Source organism: Ochlerotatus camptorhynchus, unplaced genomic scaffold (genome assembly GCF_037179485.1).
Source record: "Ochlerotatus camptorhynchus isolate MF236.1 unplaced genomic scaffold, CSIRO-AGI_Acam_v1.1 ptg000002l, whole genome shotgun sequence".
Classification (NCBI taxonomy): Eukaryota; Metazoa; Arthropoda; class Insecta; order Diptera; family Culicidae; genus Ochlerotatus; species Ochlerotatus camptorhynchus.
In genome coordinates this window covers 2,509,598-2,532,995 of record NW_027040494.1, presented here as the reverse complement: position 1 = coordinate 2,532,995, position 23,398 = coordinate 2,509,598, and positions in this window count along the sequence as shown.

The window sequence follows — 23,398 nt, the reverse complement described above, 5'->3', positions numbered from 1 at the left end:
CGGTAGCATTGGTGCTCAGCACGGAAAACAAGATCGACGGAAAAAAAAACAAACCAAAGGAAAAAAAAAAGCAGCTGTACTGTGGGGGCAACACTGTATTCTGCAGTGTGACATAGTAGCCATAATATTTGTGCTCTATTCTCCGCACCAGAAACACCACCCGGAAAAAAATAACCATACAATAACCATAAAATAATATAAAATCACAACACAATCTATTGCCAACAATCGATCCTATTGTATGTATATCATACAAGTCAATTTAAAATATTGTTATTACAATAGATCTACAATACGTTTCATAGAGCATGAATTTTCAACAATAGAAAAACAATAAAATTAATGGTAAATGACTCAAGTTTATTCGGGAAAAAGTGATTTTCTGTACGGTTAAGATACATAACAACCCCCTTGTTCTATTGTAGATATCCACATTTACCATAAATTTTATTGTGGAAACTATAAATTCTATGGTTTCTTTATCGTTACTGACAATACAATGTATTTTAAGTACAATAAATTCTATTGTATGGTTACAATACATTTCATTGTACCTGTATCGTTCTTTTTTTTTACGGGCAATGTTGCCTGCTGAACAGTTGAATGAGCATAATCATAAGACTTCAGTGACTTGAATCATTAATAACTTTTGTTCCTTACATTTGATTGAAAAGTAGTTTTCAACAATGTTGTAGCTGGGAAAAATTTATACAATCCCTGCTATCGTTTTTTAAAACATAGTGATGTGGTGAATTGTTAGATACATATGAACAAAAACATAAGTTTTCCCATAGTAATTCCCATATAAACTTGAAATGGTTTGTGCCAAGTCAGTTTCTTGCTAAAGTAGTTCAAATTTTGGGAGGCTAAGCAGGACCCAATTTGGAAACGTGGAGCGAAAATTTCAAATGTTGCATCAGTCTAATGACCATGCATTAGAATCCTAGTCTTAGCCATTTTAAACTAGGCCTGAACTACGCCTCGGTGGTAGATCTTAATGCCAGTAACGCACCTCGCAAAGGTAATCTACCAGACGCTACTGGGCTTGTATCCACACACTGCTCGTCCCTCTGATAAGTTCTACGACTCACAAGACTCAGAGACGTTCTGAGAACTTAAAAAAAGTTCTAAGAACATAAAAAAAAATTGAAGAATTTCATCGAAGTTCAACGAAATCAATCAAAAACCAAATGGACAGGGATATGAATTTGAATGTATTTAACTTCTATAAGCTGTCTCATCGGGTCGTTGGTGGAACAACTCCCACTTCATGTCTCAGAAAACAGGTATGATAGAGAGAATTTGTTGCGATATCTCTTTCTCTTTTACACTTCCTTTATGAAATCTGATCAACGGCATGAGCAGGGTGGCAGCAGGGGCGGGATGTGCTGTCAAATCGGCCTACTGAAAGTCCATCAAAGAGATGTAAGTATGGTAAAAAATCTCTCACGAAGAGTTACTCAGCTTTAAGAAAGATCTTAATCCGAGTGTTAATAAGGTCAGTATGTACATAACTTTACACTATATTTTTGTTATGTTACATTCGTCAAACTATCCAGCCCTGTCTCAAATCAGCTATGACGAAAGAAAACGCGGCCAATAATGATCTCAAAATAGCGCTTCAAATTCTGTGGCTGCTGCAAATGCGACTCATCATGCGCAATTTGGATTCGTTGGTCGCCATTGTAGGTGCTTGATAAACGTGTAGTTTTGGAAGGATGCAATTTTGATCATCAGCTAATGGTTTTGGATAATATGGATGCTCTGATGAGATATTGTTTTGGTGATGAACTCATGGCTGAGTGCATAGGTCTTTTTTGTGAAATTTGGTCTACCGAAACCTTCCGGTAGCCCCAAAATTCAATATTGTAAAATATCACATTATAGATTTTTGCAAGAGTACCGGAAAAGTCTTAGCCTGGTTTACGGAAAAAAACAAACGAAGCTGTTCATAATGATTTTTCCCAAACATGGAGTATCTATAAAGCAGTGGAAAATAATTTCAGATACGACAAAAACTTGATGAAAGCGGTGGTATCGTATAGTAGTGCTCATTTGAAGTAATCTCCTTATCTTGGCAGCTCCAAGTTTTTTTTTATCATTCTCTTTAGATATTTATGTAAGCATTGATAAGAACGGATGAAACAGAAGGAATTGATAATTATAGTGAATTTAGTTTATTCTCTCCATTGTAAATTATTTTATCATTTTAAACACGGTACCGAAGAGGAAATCTTACTGTACCATTGAAACGAAGTATTTTGACTACCTTAATCTCCAACAATCATATTCAGTTATATTTGTTTCGATCCGTAACAGTTTTGTATCGTCAATGGTCCATATACGCCTTCATAAACGACTAAGTATACTTCAAAATACTTTTTCTCAAAAAACCCAAGGTGAAATATTTTAAAACCATCACTGATTTGATTGTTAAGATCCATTCTAACTTCCTGTGATGAAAAAACTGAGGTACATGAATGTTGCAAAAAAAAGTGCCTTCAGACAGAGCGTGAGGCTCTTGTACGACCGTATTTTGACGAAACACAAGGGTTGCACTTTAATACGTCAAACTCGATTTTAAGCAGCTTCCCAGTCAAAAGTTTTACATCGCGACTGGACGTGGGGATGTGTCGGGAAGATTCAAGTTCGTGTTTGCCGACAAGTTCGCGAAGAAGGCCATGATTTGGCAATCGATTTTCAGTTATGGCCTGAAAACAGAGCCATTCGTCACATCCTCAACGATGACGCCCCAAGTTTACATCGAAGAATGCCTGAAAAAGCGTGTATTGCCGTTCATCCGCAAGCAGAGGGGCAAAGTCGATTTGGCCCGATTTGGCCAGCTGCCACTACTCCAAGGTGGTTTTGGAGTGGTATGCTGCCAACAAGATCGATTTTGTCCCCAAGCTAATGAATCCTCCGAATTGTTGTAACCGTTTGTTACAAAACATGTTAGATTTTTAATTTGTGCATAGTTGTTAAATGTACCGTCACGTCTCTTAAAGTTATTTTGTGTTGGATTAGTAGGGTTAGTAGTCGTTGTAAAAAAATGTTAATTTGTTAGTAGGATTAATTGTTTTTAAATTTGAAAATTATATAAAACCGTACAACAGTACAGTGGGTATGAGTATTCTACCAGTGGGTACAACAACATTCGGGCGAAACTATGAATTCAAAATGGGTGGAAAATAACGTCTCACGAGAAGAGCAATGGGATGGGAAAAGCGCGAAGGAAAACCGCCATTCTTCAATCAGTATCTGGCGTTCGTGTGCTTCGGACCGTTAAAACCAAGTGTCCTCAAAGTAATAAAAGTGAGTGGTGAATCGCGGGAATACCTATCTGTTCAATCAGGACCTTTTTGTGGTACCATTCGGTACAGCGCCATTTTGTGAACCAACCGACTAAGTCGGTCAGGAAGCACATGAGTCGGATTATTGGTCCTTAGTGGCTATTATCCTAACAGTAAAGGACATCATTTCGATTTGGCATTGCAAGGTCAAAATCGCCGCATTCCTCGGGCCAAGGCGGCTCTAAACGCAAAAGAGGACCCCTCTCAGCAGAGTCACTCCGGCCTTGCCTGGACTCTGGTGATTCTCGTCAACGAGGGTAGACGCCAGGAGACCGCAGATCGCCATCGAGTTAAGTCGATCTGTTGTTCCAACATCACCCCCCTGTCAGGCTTGATTCGCCCGACTTCAAGCTCGTCGTACGTAGGATCATCGGCGAGCGCTCGCACATCGGCAGAGTAGTCTTCGGCAGAGCAGAATCAACGGCAGCAGTTCAGTACCGGTACGTCAAACCCCCAAAAACCCACTGTACATCCATAAAATTCAATAGAACTATTAGAAATCCAATCCACACCTGCTATAGTTTTTATTAATAAATAATAGTATACACCCTTTGATTACTGTGTCATTTAAACTTTCCATAACTTTTAGTCAAGTGACAGTACTGCACGTTAAGATCGCGAAGCCCCTCCAGATTACCCAGTAGTAAGCCGACCTTGAGACACAGCTCGAGAGGTTTCTTGCTACTGAGCTTTTTTTACCGGGATACAGACAGTAGAGTTACATTGTTCGTAATTTTAACCAATCGAAAAATACTGGGCAATTTCAAAGCAGCGACTTCGACGAAGCGGCGGGGCAGTCAAGGACATCCAGCTTATGCGGGAAAAATGGAAGAAATGCGCTTATCCCGTGTGTGTTTCCACTGTGTGGCCTCTGATAAACTCCATGAAGAGGAAGGTTCGAGATTTCGTTCGAACTGGAGAGATGTAACCATCTAATGCTGTAACTTTGAATTTTTAATAAAATTATTGTAAAGCAACCATTAATGGACCTTTTAAACTTATTGAGTCACGAATTACATGCTTTTAATGCGTACCAATTTACTTTTAGTCAGCCTTTATGCCCAAGGTAGTCGAGAAATTTTACAACCCAAAAAATTCCTAGACTGGACCGGAAATCGAACCCTAAATTTTCAATCCAACAACTAAATTTTCAATCCATCTTTTTTTTTCCGTGTTGGGTATATTCGTCACTGCGACCATTACTTTGATCTATTGTGATATTCCCCGTTTTTTATATTGCTTTATCAGTTATGTCGTAGCACTATTTTGTGAAGCGACTGACATAGACTGACCAAAAGCATTTTCCCAGCCAGGTATTACATTTCGAATTAAATGTACTACTTGACTAAGACCTACATTCCAAATATCAAAGGGTTCTGCCAGCCCCTTATCCAGAAAAATACGCCTTTTATTGAAGATTGCTGTACAAGAGCATAGCAGGTGTTCAGAGTCTTCCTTTTCTATGCCACAGAATCGACACATACCCTCTTGAAGTTTTCCTATTAACTTCAAATGTTATTTACAAGGACAATATCCTGTTATCATACCCGTATAGACACTGAGATCTTTCTTTGATAATTCAAGAATTTTGCTAGTCATTGAAATGTTCGGAATTATGAACCATTTCGACTGCCTAGCAGTGAAAGTGTTGCTCCAATTGGTATCCACTTTAATTTTTTTCCATTTCTTGATCTCCATTTTAAGAGAACAAGCAGAAACTCCAAAGAATGGTTCTGGTCCTATGAATTACTGAGATGATCCTTGCCTGGCTAACGTGTCGGCTTTTTCATTCCCTTCAATTCCACAGTGGCCAGGAATCCAATATGGGTTTGCTTGGTTTTGACAGGCCAATTTCTGAAGTGACATTGAATATTCCCATACGAGTTTTGAATTGCATGTTGCTGATTTTAAACCATTTAATGCTACTTGACATAATGCAGATATTCGAATGTTTATAGTTTCTGCGCTAGCAAATTATAGAGCATTCAAGAATTGCTTGAATTTCTGCTTGGAACAAGGTTGGCCAGTACCCCATAGATATTGAGATATCTATCCCTGGACCAGTTACCCCTGCTTCCACACGATTGTTCAATCTTGAACCTGGACTGATGTTTGGTCCCCCACTTTCCCAAACATTACGATCAAATTCTGCTGCATTGTATAAACGATCGAAATTATATTTTTTCTCCATTCAGTCTTCATTTTTTAATACAAGAGAAACAATATCAAAAAAAAATTTAAATACTAAGGTGTCCTGTAAGATCACCTTCAAGGAAGTACTTTGTTCGTTGAATCATTAAAGCGCTCCTTTCAGCTTCTAATTGGATAAATTGATGCAACCAGGGCTGGTAGTGGGTATGTGATGTAATAGTAGTGACTTTAGTGACTAAAATTACAAAAATAGTGACCAAATAGTGACTTTTAAACAAAAATAAAGTGACCAATAGTGACATTTATTGAGCGGAAGATATGGTTCCAATCATCCGTTATTCCAGTATTTTTTTTAAAATAAAACAAATGATTTAAGGATCACATAAATTTGTTATCGAAACATAAGTCTGAATTGAATAAGCAAGAGCACGTTCCAATTCTAACCTCCATTTCCTCACTCTGCTGATCACGAATTTATTATTAGATCGCGAAATAGAGACACAGAGAAAAATGTTCAAAGTACCGATTTTAGACAGCAATTTTTGAAGATATAGGATATATATGAAGCAATGCATTGAAGAACTGCAGTCTAGAATTAAATGCACTTAGATCTAAGTTAGCAATGATTATATTAATAAAAGATCCTTCTCTTCTTTGTAGTCGCTATAACGAACTGGTCGTCTTTTCACTTTGCTCCATTCCTCCCAAGAATATAATCCTCAAACATAGAAAAGAATCATAACTCTGCGACAGCTTTTCTAGATCGCAGTTTAAGAAAAAATCTCATTATTATGGCATGAGAAAAATTTTCCCAGATGGAATGATCACGGGCATAAAACACAATTGAACGCGTCTAGGACTTAAAATATCGATCGCTAAATATTAGAGATTTAGGAATACATTTTAGAGTTTAAAAAAATTCTAAGACCTGGACTTGGAATTTTTAGTTTTGTATTACCGGAACATTAGTATGGAAAAAAATACAATACAATTTAATGGACTTAAAAGGGAACTCAAAGATCTGTGACATGATTTTTTTCTCGAAGTTTGGACGGATACTAAAGCTACCGAGGGTCAAAGATTATTCAAATTTCTGGCCTTTGAACAAATGTTGCGAGCTTGAAAATTTTCCTAAAATTTTGAAAAATTTTTGACATTATACATGGAACCAACGAGAAAGGTAATTTTTACCTGAAAATTCAGGTAACCTCTTCAAAAATAGGACTTCAATGGCATGGCAATGAATTCCAATGGATTCACTGGTCCAGTCCACATGTCATGCTGGTGAAGGTTAAGTGAAATTCACTTAAGTTTTTCGTGATTTCATGCTATGAAAAATTTCTCGTCGTATTCATATTTAAAAAATGGCGATGGAAGAAAGTGCGCATTCCTCGTTGTTGGACGAGTTGGAATTCCCAGGCTTCTTCATGTTTTGTTTTTATAAATTAACACTCAATTATAAATTAAAAATAAAATTGCAGAATATGAGTAAATTTCAATTTTTCTAGAATGCAATTATTTAATAACTCAAATAAATCGAAATATATATCTATAGTCTATCACCATATTCACTTTATCATTACTACAAAATCCAGTAACATCTACTTGCTAATTCCCGTAACTTTTAAGTGATGCCAATTTGAACCACTCAGATGTAATCTCTCCCCCAAAACACGAAATATTGATGAAGTATGGTGGAAAATATGTACGTTCCTATTTAGGTGAATTTTACGTAACTTTTTGTTGCAGTGTAGGCTTGGATAACTTTCAAGATCTCAATGTAAAACAACCAGAATATTGGGTCTGAAGCTTTTTTTTTTTAATCTCTGAAAATTTATGATAGGTCTGTGACAATTTCAAGTTAAAAATAAATAAAATATTAGATTTCGTGAACATTAAACGTTTCCATATGTTCGCAACTCTTCTTGTCAGACTTTACTCTGAGTTTTAAAATCAAATTATTTAAAGGGCGAACACGAAATTATTGCGACACATTCAACAGGGCATAACTTTTTTACCATTGGGTAAAAATCAACCAAATTTTGCACACTTTCTCATTGATGTGTATTGTGTACATGCTGTCAAACTCGAAGTCGTGTTTTTCGATTCAACGAAAATGGAGGTGAACCAACGCGAGTTGAGAGAACAAATTCTTTCCAAACACCTGGAATTTCCTGACCTGTCGCACCGGCAGTTGGGAAAATGTTGAACATTCACCATTCAACCGTCTCCAGAGTGTTGAAGCGGTTCCAGGAGCGGTTGACGTTGGACCACGGGAAAGGAGCTGGAAGAAAACCCGGACCGGAGAACAAAAAGACGGAGGGAAAGGTGAAGCGGATGATTAAAGCAAATCCCAACGTCTCAAGCCGTGGTTTGGCTAAAAAGATCGGCATGTCGCAGAGCTACGTCCAGAATGCAAAGAAGAGAGCTGGACTACATACATACAAGGTACAGAACTTCCCAAACCGCGATGAGCGGCAACAATCGACGGCTAAAACTCGGGCACGGAAGCTCTACGAGAAGATGCTGACAAAATATGGCTGCTGTGTGATGGACGACGAAACGTATATAAAAGCCGATTTTAAGCAAATTCCGGGGTTGGAGTTTTTCACCGACAAGAGCAAGTTCGATGTGGACGACAAATTTAAGAAGAAGAAAATGTCAAAGTTTGCCTCCAAATATCTCATTTGGCAGGCCATCTGCTCTTGCGGACTGAGGAGTGAGCCTTTCGTGACAAAGGGCACAGTAAATGGCGAGATCTACAAATCTGAGTGCCTCGAGAAGCGCCTTTTGCCGTTCTTGCAGCAGCACGACGAAGCTCCGCTATTTTGGCCAGATTTGGCATCATGCCACTATTCTAAAAGTGTCCTGGAGTGGTATGAGGCCAATTCTGTCCATTTTGTTCCAAAAGACATGAATCCGCCAAACTGTCCGGAGCTGCGCCCGGTGGAGCAGTACTGGGCAATAATGAAGCGGGAACTTCGGAAGAGCAAGAAGACAGTCGAAGACGAGAAGGACATGTTAAGAAAATGGAAAAAAAAAACTGAGAAACTGGTACCGGATGACACTGTAAAGACTTTGATGTAGGGCATCAAGCGAAAATGCGTTCAATTTTACACTCAAGGCTCCATCGATTAACTTTTCTTTTGATTTTTGAAGTAAATATATGTATAAAACTACCCTAAAATTTTGGTTTGATTCTAAACATTATAAGAAAATTGGCATGACATTTTCGGTGTCGCAATAATTTCGTGTTCGCCCTTTACTCTCAACATTGGTCGTAAAAAAGTGACTTTAGTGACTAAATTTTAAGGAATAGTGACTTTAGTGACTTTTTGATGAAAAAGAGACTTTTTAGTGACCGACATGAAAATAGTGACCAAGTCACTAAAAAGTGACCTTCTACCAGCCCTGGATGCAACGGAAGCAGAAAAAGTAGAGCTTCTAGTGACATACTCGGTGTGCTGCTCAGTGCACCAGTTATTGAGAGAGTAGCAAGTCTTTGCAGTCTCCCCAGCTTCTTCTGAGCCGATTTTTCATTAGTTTTCGGCCACCAAACCAATGATGCGTAGGGGTCTTACAATCGTCAAATAAATCCAGTGGATCATTTTTGGTTTTAGGCCCCATTTCCTACCAAAAGTTTTCTTACTTATCCAAACAGCATTTATCGAGGCATTTATTGCCATATTAACAATCTGCTCTATATGTGAATTCCAGTTATGTTTACTGTCAAGAATGACTCCCAGATACTTGACTGTTCGTGAAAGTTCTAAAGAAGTTAAACCCATCTTTAGTCCTATCACCAACTGTTGCTTGCATGTTTTTGATCATCAAATGAAGCAAAGAAACACCTACATGATCAGTAAATATCCGGGGGTTAAAGTAGCACCTTGAGCCAATTCCTTCATATCTTCCACAAAAATAGCGTTTCATCATTAACGTAGCGTATGAATCTATTGATAGGCTTCCCAATAGCAACTCCATTATCTAGACTACTGTAACGCAGCCAGGGTGCTATTTTTGCCATGGTAGATTCATGATAGATTAAATTTCTTACACATGAACCCAACACCTCCCGGCATGATTTAGCGTTGTACCTCGCCTTCATTTGCTACGCTTAACATGACCCCTTTTTTCGAAAACGCATAATCCTGTTAATTGCTCATGTGCTAGCACTTCCACCTCACCGATCATCTCATAAATGCCAAAACAGTAACTCTATACGAGTTGCCTTCAAAATCGTTTTCGGTTGGCGAATAAAATCCGAAACCTTCGCATAACTATAACCATTTGTTAAACAAAAATATCCGTACCGCTTGGAAGAATTTAAATTTCAAAAGATTATACCCTCTTCTCTTCCCCTTCCGACCGCCGTCGTTCCGTTGTTCCCACTTCATGCCAACAAACATCCCTCACTCGGCTCGGCTCGGCTCTGTTTCAACATTTCAATTCTGCTCAGTCGCTTTGCATTCAATCTCCCAACGTAGGTATAGCTACAGAGATACCCATTGCTCGGCTTTGTCGGGAAATGTCCTGAACTTCCCATACCAAGCCGTCATCGTCATCGTCGTCATCACGTTGATGCTCTCTGCTTCTCATCCTTCCGATTCATAACAGAGCAGAGCACCGACGGCAAGAGCATCGCTATGCTTTCGGTTTATGCTCCTTCATTGTCATTCCAATCAAGCAATGGGCGTGCAAGGGACTTTGGAAGGGAGGTGCAATTGGCGGTGATTAAGGAGGTGCGGAATAAGGATGTTTCCTTGCTTTCTTAGTATCTTTGTATGATAGTATTATTTTGCTTTCGCGATTTTCAATTCTACTCACTACTCACTACATTACTGCACACCTCCCATCTCTGGCTCTTCCTCCTCTGACACACCCGGTGAGGTCGTTTTTATTTTTACAGATTTTTTTATTATGCTGCTTTTCTACTTGTTTTCGCACGGACTCTCGATGCGCTCTCTCTTTTTCTCTCATTCGCTCACTTGATGATATCTTTTATTTTTCACTTTGCCGCGAGTTTTATATCCATGCTTCATGCCCACCACCTCTGTCTGGGCCTCTAGGTTGGCACAAACCGGTTGAATATGCAAATTGAGCCCGCGAGAGTGTCGGCCAAATCCAGCGCGGGTACCTCTATATAGGAGTAAGTATGGTAAAAATAAGGCAAAATCGACGACGACGACGACGAGCAGTGATGAGAAGCATTAAAACTGTAGTCATTCGTTTTGTCGTGACGTGTGCGGTGATTTCTGTCAGCTTTCAAAGAGTGACGGTTCGTGATTGTAATCCGATGAACATTTTCGTTTGAAGCTAATTTAGCGGAAGGAGTTTACGAGCTGGAATGCGAACTGGCTGTTCGAAATGGGATCGTTGTCTATTTGACGCCAATCGACAAATGAGTTGCAATATTTGCTTTGCGGATTGTTTTTTTTTGTGATTATTAATGTGTTACTACAGCTATACCTCGATTTTATGCACAGGACAATTTACACATCCATCTTCCATCGTTGATCACGCAAACGTTAAACAATGTCCTCTGGCCGTTGGCGTTTTTGGTATGCGTGCTTCCATGTATGATTTGTCACTTGCGAGAATACTACAATGACAGTTTAAGTAGCCGAGTGCGTAAAAACGAGCTATATCTGTACTTTTTTATGTTTCACAAAACTTTTAAGATGCTCTTGTAATCTTTTAATTAAGTCCTTGTTGAAAGGATTTGAGCGTATTCTTCAAAATCTGGATCAGCTTGTCCAACCGCAGGACTACAAGGATTTGCTGCTAATGAACATTCTTGGTTCTCGACTAGATCCTGTTAAGCGGCAAGGATGGGAAGAATATTCAGACTCCAAGGATCAAGATTCCATTAAGGATGTAACGGGATTTCTCCAAAAACGGATTCGAGTTTTGAGTTCGCTTCCATCCAAATCTGTTGAACTCAAGGGAGATTCAGCAACATTTTTCAAGAAGCAGCTCTCCGTTCCACGAACAAGTCATAACGTAGTGCAAGCATCAGGTGTTCGATGCGTGGCTTGTTCAGAAGTTCATCTCTTATACCGATGTCCGTCTTTTCAACGTTTCACGGTGTCCGCTCGATATAAGCTGCTTCGATATCACTCGCTTTGTCGCAATTGCTTCGGACGTGGACATCAGGCTTCCGAATGTTCATCTCGCTTTGTTTGCCGAAGTTGTAAGGCGAAGCATTATACAATGGTATGTTTCCGACCAGATGGGACAAAGAGGAATGCAGCGCAGAAACCTAGTCAAGCATAGAACAGCAATTCAGGTACGGCGGAACATCCAATATGGCACACCGTCATTCTTTGTCAGTACTGCTTGCTACAGCTGTCGTCTTGGGATCAGTTTTCCTGCGCGGGCCTTGTTGGACTCAGGGTCGGAGTGTAATTTCATGACCGAAGGATTGTGCCAGCGTTTAAATATCCAACGAAGGCGTTCGGATATATCAGTCCTGAGGATAGGACAATCCAATACGAGGGTAAAACACAAGGTCACGGCGAAGGTTAAGTCACGAGTTTCCGGATTCTCTCGTGATATGGAATTTTTCATCCAACCGCAGGTAACAGCAAATCTCCCAACAACATACAGTCAGGAATCCTTATTGCCGGGGTAACGGGGGCGTGAATAAGGAACCGCGAATAAGGATACCCACAGCTTATGGGATTTTCACTAATGGGGCTGTAGTGGATTATCTCATTTGTTTCAATACATAAAGCTATACTGTCTTCGACAAAGTTGCTGTACTGGGTTAGACCAACAAGCCTGGATTCGGGTTAAATTGAGAACTACGCCGCTAGAGGCGCTTCACTTTTATGTTACTTATGACGGGCGCTATAATATAAAGATCATATTTCCAACATAGAATATTTCGTGATCCTGACCATATAGAAAGTTACTGTCTTCAGCAAAGTTGTTCAGGTGATCAAGTCCTTTTGGATGGTGGCCATATTAGTTCAGAACTCTCTCGCTACGCAGCGCTAGTGTGCAAGTGAATTTCCTGTATAAGCTGTATCTCGAGAACCTGGCCATATAGAAAGTTGCTGTTGTTGCAGGGTGCGTGACGAATTTTTGCAGTAAATGGCATATTTGAGAAAAAATACACCAGTTAGTTATTCTAGCAATGAATTTTGTGCGATTTATTTTCTTTCGCAACATATGGAAGTGGTAAGTAAATTTATTAAAAAAAAAATGCCTTCCCTTTCGACGACTGTAGTTAGACGCTTCCGGAAACTGCAGTATGCACGTTTTAAAATGTTTCGATCCATAGATGTCATCACTGCCTTGATTTTAGCTTTTAGCGACTTAAGTGTGGTGTGAGGGGTTCTATTGGTATCCCGTTGGACGACGCCCTATACAAAATAATCCAACGGATTGATATCGGGACTGCTTGGGGGCCAAATTTACGAAATATTTTCCGTAAGCCATTTCTGTGCTTTATTAGCAGTATGAGCAGGTGCTCCGTCTTATCACTTTCCCAAGCCTTTTTTAATATTATACACTGTTCTTTCAGACACATTTACCGACCGAATTATTTCTTTCATGCATACTCCGGCGCGCAACAAAGCGACAACGGCTGACAGATTGCTCTCTTGTTTCGACATCTTTACGTTTACTCAACATTGTTTGTTTAAATCTTACACCTAACAGTATAAGCTATCCAGTGCTGCCAAATATATCTAAATCATGATGCACAAGCATGAGAAATTACTATTTGAAATTTACTGCAAAAATTCGTCACGCACCCTGTAGAAGGTTACTGTCTTGAGAAAAGTTGTTCAGGTCACTAAGTCCTTTCGGATGATGGTCATATTATTTCAGAACCCTCACACTACGCGGCGCTAGTGTGCACATGAACTTTCTTAATATGTTATGACTCCAAAGCCTGTCCATATAAGATGTTGCTGTGCAATGTTAGAACAGGAACCGGAAAAAGGATGACGTGTAGAGGCCGGAAATCGATGTCAGATGCCATTTTGGAATCCAAGATGGCGGCCATCGGTTTAAGAAAAACTGTCAAATACCGTACAATATGGATATTTTTGGAAAGGGGATGACGTGTAGAGGCCGGAAACCGATGCCAGACACCATTTTAAAAACCAAGATGGCGACCATCGGTTTTAAGAAAAACTGTCAAATATCCTACAATGTAAGAATTTCCGAAAAGGGACGACGTTTAAAGGTCAAAATTCAAAATTCCTCAAAACAATAAAATGCTTTGATTTGTTTTGTTTTTTTTTTTCTATCGTAAGCTACAGATTTATTCCACATTTTATTTTCTCTTTCGATAACAAAGAACCAACCAGCGCTGTCATGTTTTATGCATTCTAGTCACTCTCGTTCTTCCAACCGTGAGATGGGTTTCGAATTCCCTTAGCAAATCTTGCATTTTTGCACTCCGTTCAACATTGCTGTCCAATGTGCAGAAACTTTCGACCTCGGAGAGTTGATTTAGTTTTAACTCGATTTCTGCCGCACCAGGTGGTGGATGAAAATATCAACCATATTCACTGTAGAGGGGTCCAGGAATAAATCTGTAGTTTACGATAGAAAAAAACAAAACATTTAAAAGCGTTTTATTGTTTTGAGGAATTTTCCACGTTATGTTGCGATCTTGCGATCGAAATTATACGCAATATTCTTGGTAAGCCTTATATATGGAAAATATGTTTTTTTTTAACTAGTTAGTTTTGGAAGGCTCAATCACATTAGCTCTACGGAGTCGATAGTTCATTGTTCTTTTTTTGTAACAACATTCACTTAATTCTATGTCTAGTAGGAGTTGGGCCGAATACTCGCGGCTTACTCGAGGTAAGAGAGGTACATTGTCGAAGGATAGGATCAGGGGAGGAGCTTGGGGGTAAGGTTTCGTTGTCTTATCAGAGCGTTGTCACCAGTATGAACGGTAGTGCGGTTCTAGTTTCGTCTGCCCAACTAACAATTTTCGCAATGTAAACGCTTTACTCATTTCATTTATACAGCCTCAAGCTGTATTCAAATGTTAAACAATATGAGGAAACTTTTACTCAACCTCTATACAAGCAAATCTGGCGAACTTAGTCAGCTACTTATGGCTGTTGGAACGGTCGGGAGAAGCTCTTATTGCATATCCATTAACGCTTCTATACAGCTGTTATCCTGCTGTTTAGTTGTATGTGAACTTGAAAGGCGCTTATTCAACCTTTTCCCGGTTATCCAATAATCACTACACAGCTTTCTCTTGAAGCCGGGTTAAATACTGTTTACGCTTCTTTATATGAAGGAATTTATTGAGTTTATTTTGCTGTGAATCAAATTAATCGAAATTAGTTACAAATCATCACCAAATTATTTACCCTGCACCGGAACCTGGAATTGAACTCGAGACGACCTCATTGGCAAACCTTGACACTACCAACTGTGCAACGCCAACACTTTGAACTTATGTAAACAAATCAACATTCGCTTCTACAACAAAATCGCTGAGTAGAGGCTTCATAATAGTACACATGAATCACTTTTCTCGACTAGTTATAAAAGAGCAGAGTAAAAGCTGTAAAACTGCACACATCTAAAAATAAACCTAGTTGACTGTGAAAATGCTTCCGAAGTTGCTCTTACACAGTTTATTAGCTGAGTACAGGTTGTTTAGTTGTTGAAAAAGCACTTTTGATGTTTATGTTATTCAACAAGAGTGGTTGGTTGTGTAGAAGCCATCAAATGAGTAATATATTCACATTGTTAGCTTCGTTTTGCAGCTACAAGTTGAAAGTTGATTAGTGTGTGTATAGAAGTGACATTAGCGTTTATTGGCTGATGTTATTCAGTGCGACTGACAAATTGAATAATGGTTGTGAGAAAGTTGAGTAAACGCTCTCGAAAAATATTTTGCTAGCTTTTGCTTGTAGCTGTATCTGCAGCTTCTTTTCAGCTACTTTACAGCACAACGCTGGAAAAGTTGGCTTACAAAGCTGAAAATGTTAGTTGGGTGGTGTTCGATCGGCTATGGTGACCATGGAAAACATGTTGCCGCCATATTGGATTCCAAAATAGCGTCTGGAATCTATATCTGGCCTCTACACGTCGTCCATTTTCGGAAATTCCCACATTGTAGTGTATTTGACAGTTTTTCTTAAACTGATGGCCGCCATCTTGGATTCCAAAATGGCATCTTGCATCGATTTCCAGCCTCTACACGTCGTTTCCTTTCCGGAAATACTCATATTGTAGAGTATTCGACAGTTTTTCTTGACCCGATGGCCACCATCTTGGATCCCAAAATGTCGTCTGGCATCTATTTCCGGCCTCTACACGTCGTCTCCTTCCAAAAATATCCATATTGTAGGGTATTTGACAGTTTTTCTTGAACCGATGGCCGCCATCTTGGATTCCAAAATGGCATCTGACATCGATTTCCGGTCTCTACACGTCATCTCCTATCCGAAAATACCCATGTTGTAGGGTATTTGACAGTTTTTCTTGAAACGATGGTAACCATCTTGGATTCCAAAATGGCGTCTGACATCGATTTTCGGTCTCTACACGTCGTTCCTTATCCGGAAATACCCATATGGTGGGGAATTTGACAGTTTTTCTTGACCCGATGGCCGCCACCTTGGATTCCAAAATGGCATCTGACATCGATTTCCAGCCTCTACACGTCATCCCTTTTCACATTGCACAGCAACATCTTATATGGACAAGCTTTGGAGACATAACATATTAAGGGTTCATGTGTACACTAGCGCCGCGTAGTGTGAGAGTTCTGAAATAATATGACGATCATCCGAAAGGACTTAGTCATCTGAACAACTTTGCTGAAGACAGTAACCTTCTATATGGCCAGGTTCTCGAGATACAGCTTATACAGGAAATTTACTTGCTCACTAGCGCCGCGTAGTGAGCGTGTTTTGAACTAATATGACCATCATCCAAAAGGATTTGATCACCTGCACAACTTTGCTGAAGACAGTAACCTTCTATATGGCCAGGTTCTTGAGATACAGCTTATACAGGAAATTCACTTGCACACTAGCGCCGCGTAGTGAGCGTGTTCTGAACTAATATGAACATCATCCGAAAGGACTTGCTCATCTGCACAACTTTGCTGAAAACAGCAACTTTCTATATGGCCAGGCTCTCGAGATACAGTTTATATAAGAATTGCACATGCATACTAGCGCTGCGTAGTGAGAGAGTTCTGAACTAATATGGCCACCATCCAAAAGGACTTGATCACCTGCACAACTTTGCTGAAAACAGCAACTTTCTATATGGCCAGGCTCTCGAGATACAGTTTATATAGGAATTGCACATGCACACTAGCGCTGCGTAGTGAGAGAGTTCTGAACTAATATGGCCATCATCCGAAAGGACTTGGTCACCTGAACAACTTTGCCCAAGACAGTAACTTTCTATATGGTCAGGATCACGAAATATTCTATGTTGGAAATATGATCCATATATTATAGCGCCCGTCATAAGTAACATAAAAGTGAAGCGCCTCTAGCGGCGTAGTTCCCAATTTAACCTGAATCCAATGGCACAGGCTTGTTGGTCTAACCCAGTACAGCAACTTTGTCCAAGACTGTATAGCTTTATGTATTGAAACAAATGAGATAATCCACTACAGCCCCCATTAGTGAAAAACCCATTAGCTGTGGGTATTCTTATTCGCGGATAGCCCGGCAATAAGGATCCGGCAATAAGAGATACCGGCAAAAAGGAATCCGGCAATAAGGATTCCTGACTGTATGTTCAAACGACAAGCTAGGAATTTCCTGAAGGTGTAAAATTAGCAGATCCAGCATTGTTCAACTCCAAGGCAGTGGTATTTCTTTGCCTTCTTCAATACAGGCAACGAAATCGAGTGGTGTTCGATGCGTCTTGTAAGACCACTACAGGAGTTTCGCTCAACGATGCGCTGTTGGCAGGGCTAGTAATCCATGATGACCTACGTGCTATGATTTTGCGATCTCGGATCAAGCAAATTCTGATGGTAGCTGATGCGGAAAAGATGTTCCGTCAAATTTGGATATACTGGTTGGATGTGGTACTTCAATGCATACTTTGGCGCAAGAATTTCAATGGCAGAGCCGAAACCTACGAGCTCTATACGGTTACTTACGGTACGAGGCCAGCACCGTATTTAGCAACGCGAACCCTTAAACAGCTGGCGATGGATGAAAAAATGCGCTTTCCCATGGCAGCAAGGACAGCCATGCAGGACGTGTACATTAGACTGATGCAAAATTTGAAATTTCCGCTCCACAGTGCTCAAACGGTTCCATATTGGGCCCTGATTAGTCTCCCAAAATTTGAACTAATTTAGTGAGAAACTGACTTGGCACAAACCATTTGAAGTTTATATGGGAATTACTATGGAGAAACCATTATTTCGGTTCTTATCGATCTTAAAATTCAATGATAGCTTAGCTTGTTCAAAATTTTCTCAGCTACAACTTTGTTGAATACCACTTTTCGATCAAATGTAAGTAACAAAAAATATTAATGATTCAAGTCACTGATGTCTTATGATTATGCTCAACCTTGTTCAGCAGGCAACATTGGTGTTTATGGCGCGTAGAATAGAGGACAAACATCATGGCTACTATGTCACACTGCAGAATACAGCGTTGCCCACAATACAGTTGCTTAATCTTGCCATAAGATTATCAATCTCTTAAACAATTAATCACTATTTAATTCGACGTTTGCCTGAAAAACAATTTTCTGCAAAGTTGTAGGTGATAAAAATTCCCATAAGGATAGTAATAGAATTTGTTAATAATACAATATATAAAAAGGCTAGAAGACAATGATCAAAAAGTGTTGTTTTCCCATAGTAATTCCCATATTAACTTCAAATGGTTTGTGCCAAGTCAGTTTCTAATCAAATGAGTTTAAACTTTAGGAGGCTAATCAGAACCCGATTTGAAACCGTTTGAACACTGTTTTCAAAGTTTTGCATCAGTCTAGTGTACATGGATAGCGTTTTGACGGGTGGGAATGATGAAGAAACCGCAAGGCAACTTCGAATTCAACTCGATCAGATGATGGAGAGCGGAGGATTCCGTTTGACGAAATGGGCCTCTATTTCAGCTGTTGTACTGGAAGGCATACCGGAAGACAATTTAGCGCTATCGAAAGAGAGAATTTTGGAACTCTTGTGGCTGCCAACAAGCGACGTCTTCAAATTCCAGTTCAAAACTCTAAAGATCAGCGATTCAGCAGTTGTCAAAACGGAAATTATTATCCATGATCGCAACTCTCTTCGATCCTCTTGGATTGATAGGTGCAGTTATAGTAACGGCGAAAATATTCATGCAGCGTCTATGGTGCTTGATGGATGAAGAAGGAAGGAAGCTAGAATGGGATCAACATCTAGCGCCCAAGGAATGTGAAGAATGGCTGAAGTTTCACAGACAAATCCCGCTATTGAACGAAATACCGATCGAGCGTTGTGTCGTACTACCGAAGGCAACATCAGGTGCACTTCTTCTCCGATGCTTCCAAGTTGGCATACGGAGCGTGTGAATACGTTAAAAGCACTGACGTTTCAGGGAATTGCTGCGTTGCGTTACTTACATCAAAATCCAAGGTCGCCCGACTACAATCACAACCCATTCCAAGGTTGGAGCCATGTGGAGCCCTATTAGCGGCACAGTTGAAGGAGAAGGTTCTGATTGCATTGAAAATCGAAGTTGAAGCGTTCTTCTGGGTGGATTCTACCTGTGTTATACAGTGGCTGAAGGCAATTCCTTCAACATGGACTTTCGTGGCCAATCGTGTGGCTAAAATTCAAAACGCAACGGAAAACTACATGTGGAATCATGTTCAAGGAGTGGATGAATGAAGTATGGTGGGAAGAACCTTCATGGCTTAAGGAAGAGCAATGTAATTGGCCAAATCAATCTGTGGAAACGATCACAGAGGAAACTGAGGAAGAGATTCGCAGATCCTCAGCACACTGCGCTCAACCAAAGCCTGAAGAATTTGGAAAATCATTCGTCAGGAAGTTTTCGAGCTTCACCAAGCTAGTTAAGCATACGGCTTATTTGTTAAGATTTATTGAAATTGTGCAAAAATCAAATGGAAACGTAGTGTTTGAAATATTTCTAACAACGGAAGAGATTAGCAAAGCGGAGCATGCTGTCATACGCACCGTATAACGCGAGGAGTTTGAGCAAGAATGGATGGCATTAACCAAGAACGAACCGGTAGCAAGAAGTTCACCAAGGGACAACTTGATCCGAGTAGGTGAACGGCTTGGACATTCCGTAGAAGCTGAAGACACCAAACACCCTGTTGTACTTCCAGCAAGGCATCCGTTGACCAGATTACTTTTCCATCATTACCATCATAAACTTCTACACGCAGGACCACAGCTTCTCTTAGCAACCGTTCGGCAATGCTACTGGCCATTGGGAGGTCGCAACGTAGCACGTGAAGTAGTACATGATTGCTTACGGTGCTTCAGAACCAAGCCCCAAAACGGTTGATCAGGTCATGGGATTACTACCAGCATCCCGTGTCACTGTAGCTCAACCATTTTCCAAGACAGGAATCGATTACTTTGGACCCGTCTACTTTCGACCTGGTCCTCGTATGATAGCAGTGAAGGCGTACGTTGCACTGTTCGTCTGCATATGTACAAAATCAGTTCATCTCTAACTTGTAACTGACCCTTCGACGGATCGATTTCTGCAGGCATTTCGAAGGTTCATTGCCAGAAGAGGACGTTCTACTGACGTCTATTCCGATAAAGGGACCAACTTCGTAGGAGCCCGTAACCAACTTCAACATTTGTTCGAACTTCTCAAGAGCACGGATCATAGGGACGAAATAGTGAAGGAATGTAACTTGGAAGGGATAACCTGGCATTTCAATCCACCTAGTGCGCCACATTTCGGTGGCCTCTGGGATCTGCAAAGATTCATTTGCTGAAGGTTTTCGGCGAAACCGTTGCGTCATTCGAGGATCTTAGCACGTTACTAGTGCAGGTCGAATCATGCCCTAACTCGAGACCTCTAACACCCATGTCAGATGATCCGAATGATTTAGAACCCTTGACTCCCGGACATTTCCTTACCAGTGCACCGTTGCAACAATCTGGACTTCTCCGATACTCCCATGAACAGGTTACTTTACTGGCAGCTAATTTTACAGAAACTGCAAATGTTTTGGAAACGTTGGAGAATGGAGTATTTAGCTCAATTTCAAGGCCGTTGAAAACCTCCTGTACCGATATCCATAGGAAAACTGGTGATCATCAAAGAGGAAAATACGCCACCACTATGTTGGAAAATGGCCCGTATTCATGATATCCATCCAGGAACAGACGGCGTAGTACGAGTCGTAACGTTGAAGACCACCACTGGATTCCTGAAGAGGCCTGTTGAAAAGATTTGCCCTTTGCCAGCATCGCGTCAGCTAGCTGAAACTGGCATACAGAGTTGATCATCACGCCATCATGTGTTCCGAATGCTGCATGGGACTGTGGAACGTGTTGTACTGTCACCGTCTGGAGGATTGAAGTGTTAACACGATTCCACCACTACAACAGACCAAGAGAAGATTATGTTAAATTAATTGCATATGCACATTTGTGATAGGTCAAGAACCGAGAAGGCATAGATTTAGGTTTCATTTTTGATTATTAGAAAAGACCAGCTCGATGAGCAGACGGTCACCAGACCAGTTTTTAATTTTGTAATAGATGTAGTTAGTTGTAATAAATGTCCGATGTTTAGTGTAGTGATTTTAAATAAAGTGTGCTGAATTGGTTCCCAATACTCACCGCGTTGGAAGAAACCCAAAGAAATAGGTAGGAAATTATCACACCAGTTCGGATTCTGTCGTGAAGCTGTTTCTTTGATCAATTCGTATTTAAGTGCTCGCACTCAAGTGGTGGATATTGAAGGTAATCTTTCGGCTCCCATTAATATATTATCAGGTGTACCCCAAGGGTCAGTATTGGGTCCTCTTTTATTTTCATTATTCATCAATGACCTTCCGTCAGTATTGCAAGTCTGTTTGATCCACATGTTTGCGGATGATGTTCAATTATACCTCTGTTCAATTGATGCATCTGTAGAAGAAATGGCTCGTCTAATCAATAATGATTTGAAGTGTGTATCGCTATGGTCTTCAAGAAATCTGCTACCGATAAATTCATCTAAAACAAAAGCGATGTTTGGATTGTCACCACTACTGTTTGACTCAGTAACGTAGGTTACTCATGAGCAGGCTTCTCACTTACTATGAAAAAATGATTTTTGGAATTTTGAAATCATTAGATGTTATAATGATATTGTGCACATGTTAGATCCATGAAGAGGTTGAAAGACAAGTGTTTGACACATAAAACCTGTCAAATTCGCTTGCAGATCCCGGTCGTACAACTTCCGGTACTACGGCTGGCACTGTATTTTTTGGCTACATCCTGATCCGAAAGCCCTGGGATTCTCTTGATCGACCTCAACACCTTCCAGATCAGCTGCCAATCCAAAGTTCCAGCACGACGTTTGAATTTGAACATTCCGGACCACACGATGACGGAACCGCTTGAGAACATCTGCCACGGTAGAAACGGTACATTTTAACGCAATATTTCGAATTGACCACGTCGGGTTTTCGACGTGGGTGTGCAGGATCAATTTGATTTTCTCGTCTTCCATATAGTACAAGTTTTGACGTAGAACTAATTCTTTGTGGACTATACTGGCGCGCAATATAAAAAAAAAATGTGTAACGAAATAATGTTAGGTTTTGAACGCTTGTAATTTCGTCATTTATAGATAAAATTTAAATTTAAACACGCCAATCGATAGGAATAACTCTACAAAGTAAATACTTATCTAATTAAAAATCTAATTATGTGCCGTGAAAAGTAGTTCGGTATTGTTCAAGTAAGTTTTGTTTGGAAGATTACCAATTGACCGAATTCTCCCGGAGTTCCAACTCGATGGCAAAACCGTACGTCTTAGCTTGGATCCTTCTTCTTGGCATAATCCATTCCGACGTCGAAACCCTCCGAGAGCTTTCTACCCGAATCATCTCCTTCAGCAGTTCCTCTTCCAGATTGAGCAGAAAGGTGTAGTGCTTCTGAATCGTTTCCGTCAGATTGACCAGCAACTTGTAACTCACACCCAGAGCACAGATCATCGATCCGAAGTGCAGATAGTTCTTGTCGCTGAACGCAATGAACTTCAAGCTGTAATTGCCACCCGATTGGATAATCCCCGGGTAGCACAAATTCGCTATCGTTAACTTTTTGATTGACGGTGCTCACCACTGCAAATGGACATAGGACCTATTCAAACATTAATCAAGATATTATGTAATTCTATTTCATATTACTATCAGTACACAAAATCGGAAAATAGTATACATTTCGAAGTAGTTAAATAAAGTACACATATAACAAATACGCGGATCAATATGTATGCACTAGAGCATTCGTTTTCCTGTAAATCGATTGCCCATTGCTCATGCAATAAGTTCAAAATTGAAACAAACCGCCAATTCCGTCGAACTAGGACCACCACCAGTATACAAACGCTGCATCGTGAACAAACCCATCGTTGTGGATGTGTACTGCCAACAGCCGGGAGGAAGAAGGTACAAAGCAGAGCATTCGTTAAATAACATAGAACGAAGCAAACAAAAAATACACACATTCGCAAATTGGTGATAGAGAGCACTATCCGGCAGCGGTCCATACTTACGTGTTTCGTTTACAGCAATAATGTAAAGAGCATGATAAACCTTGCTGGCAGATAAGAGTGGCATTCGATTTTCGAACGTATGAATTTCGGATCTTTTCCAGTAACGAGAGGAACTTCAGTTTTTGTTTAATGATTTGTATTATTTCTGGATTAAGATTTAATATATACATA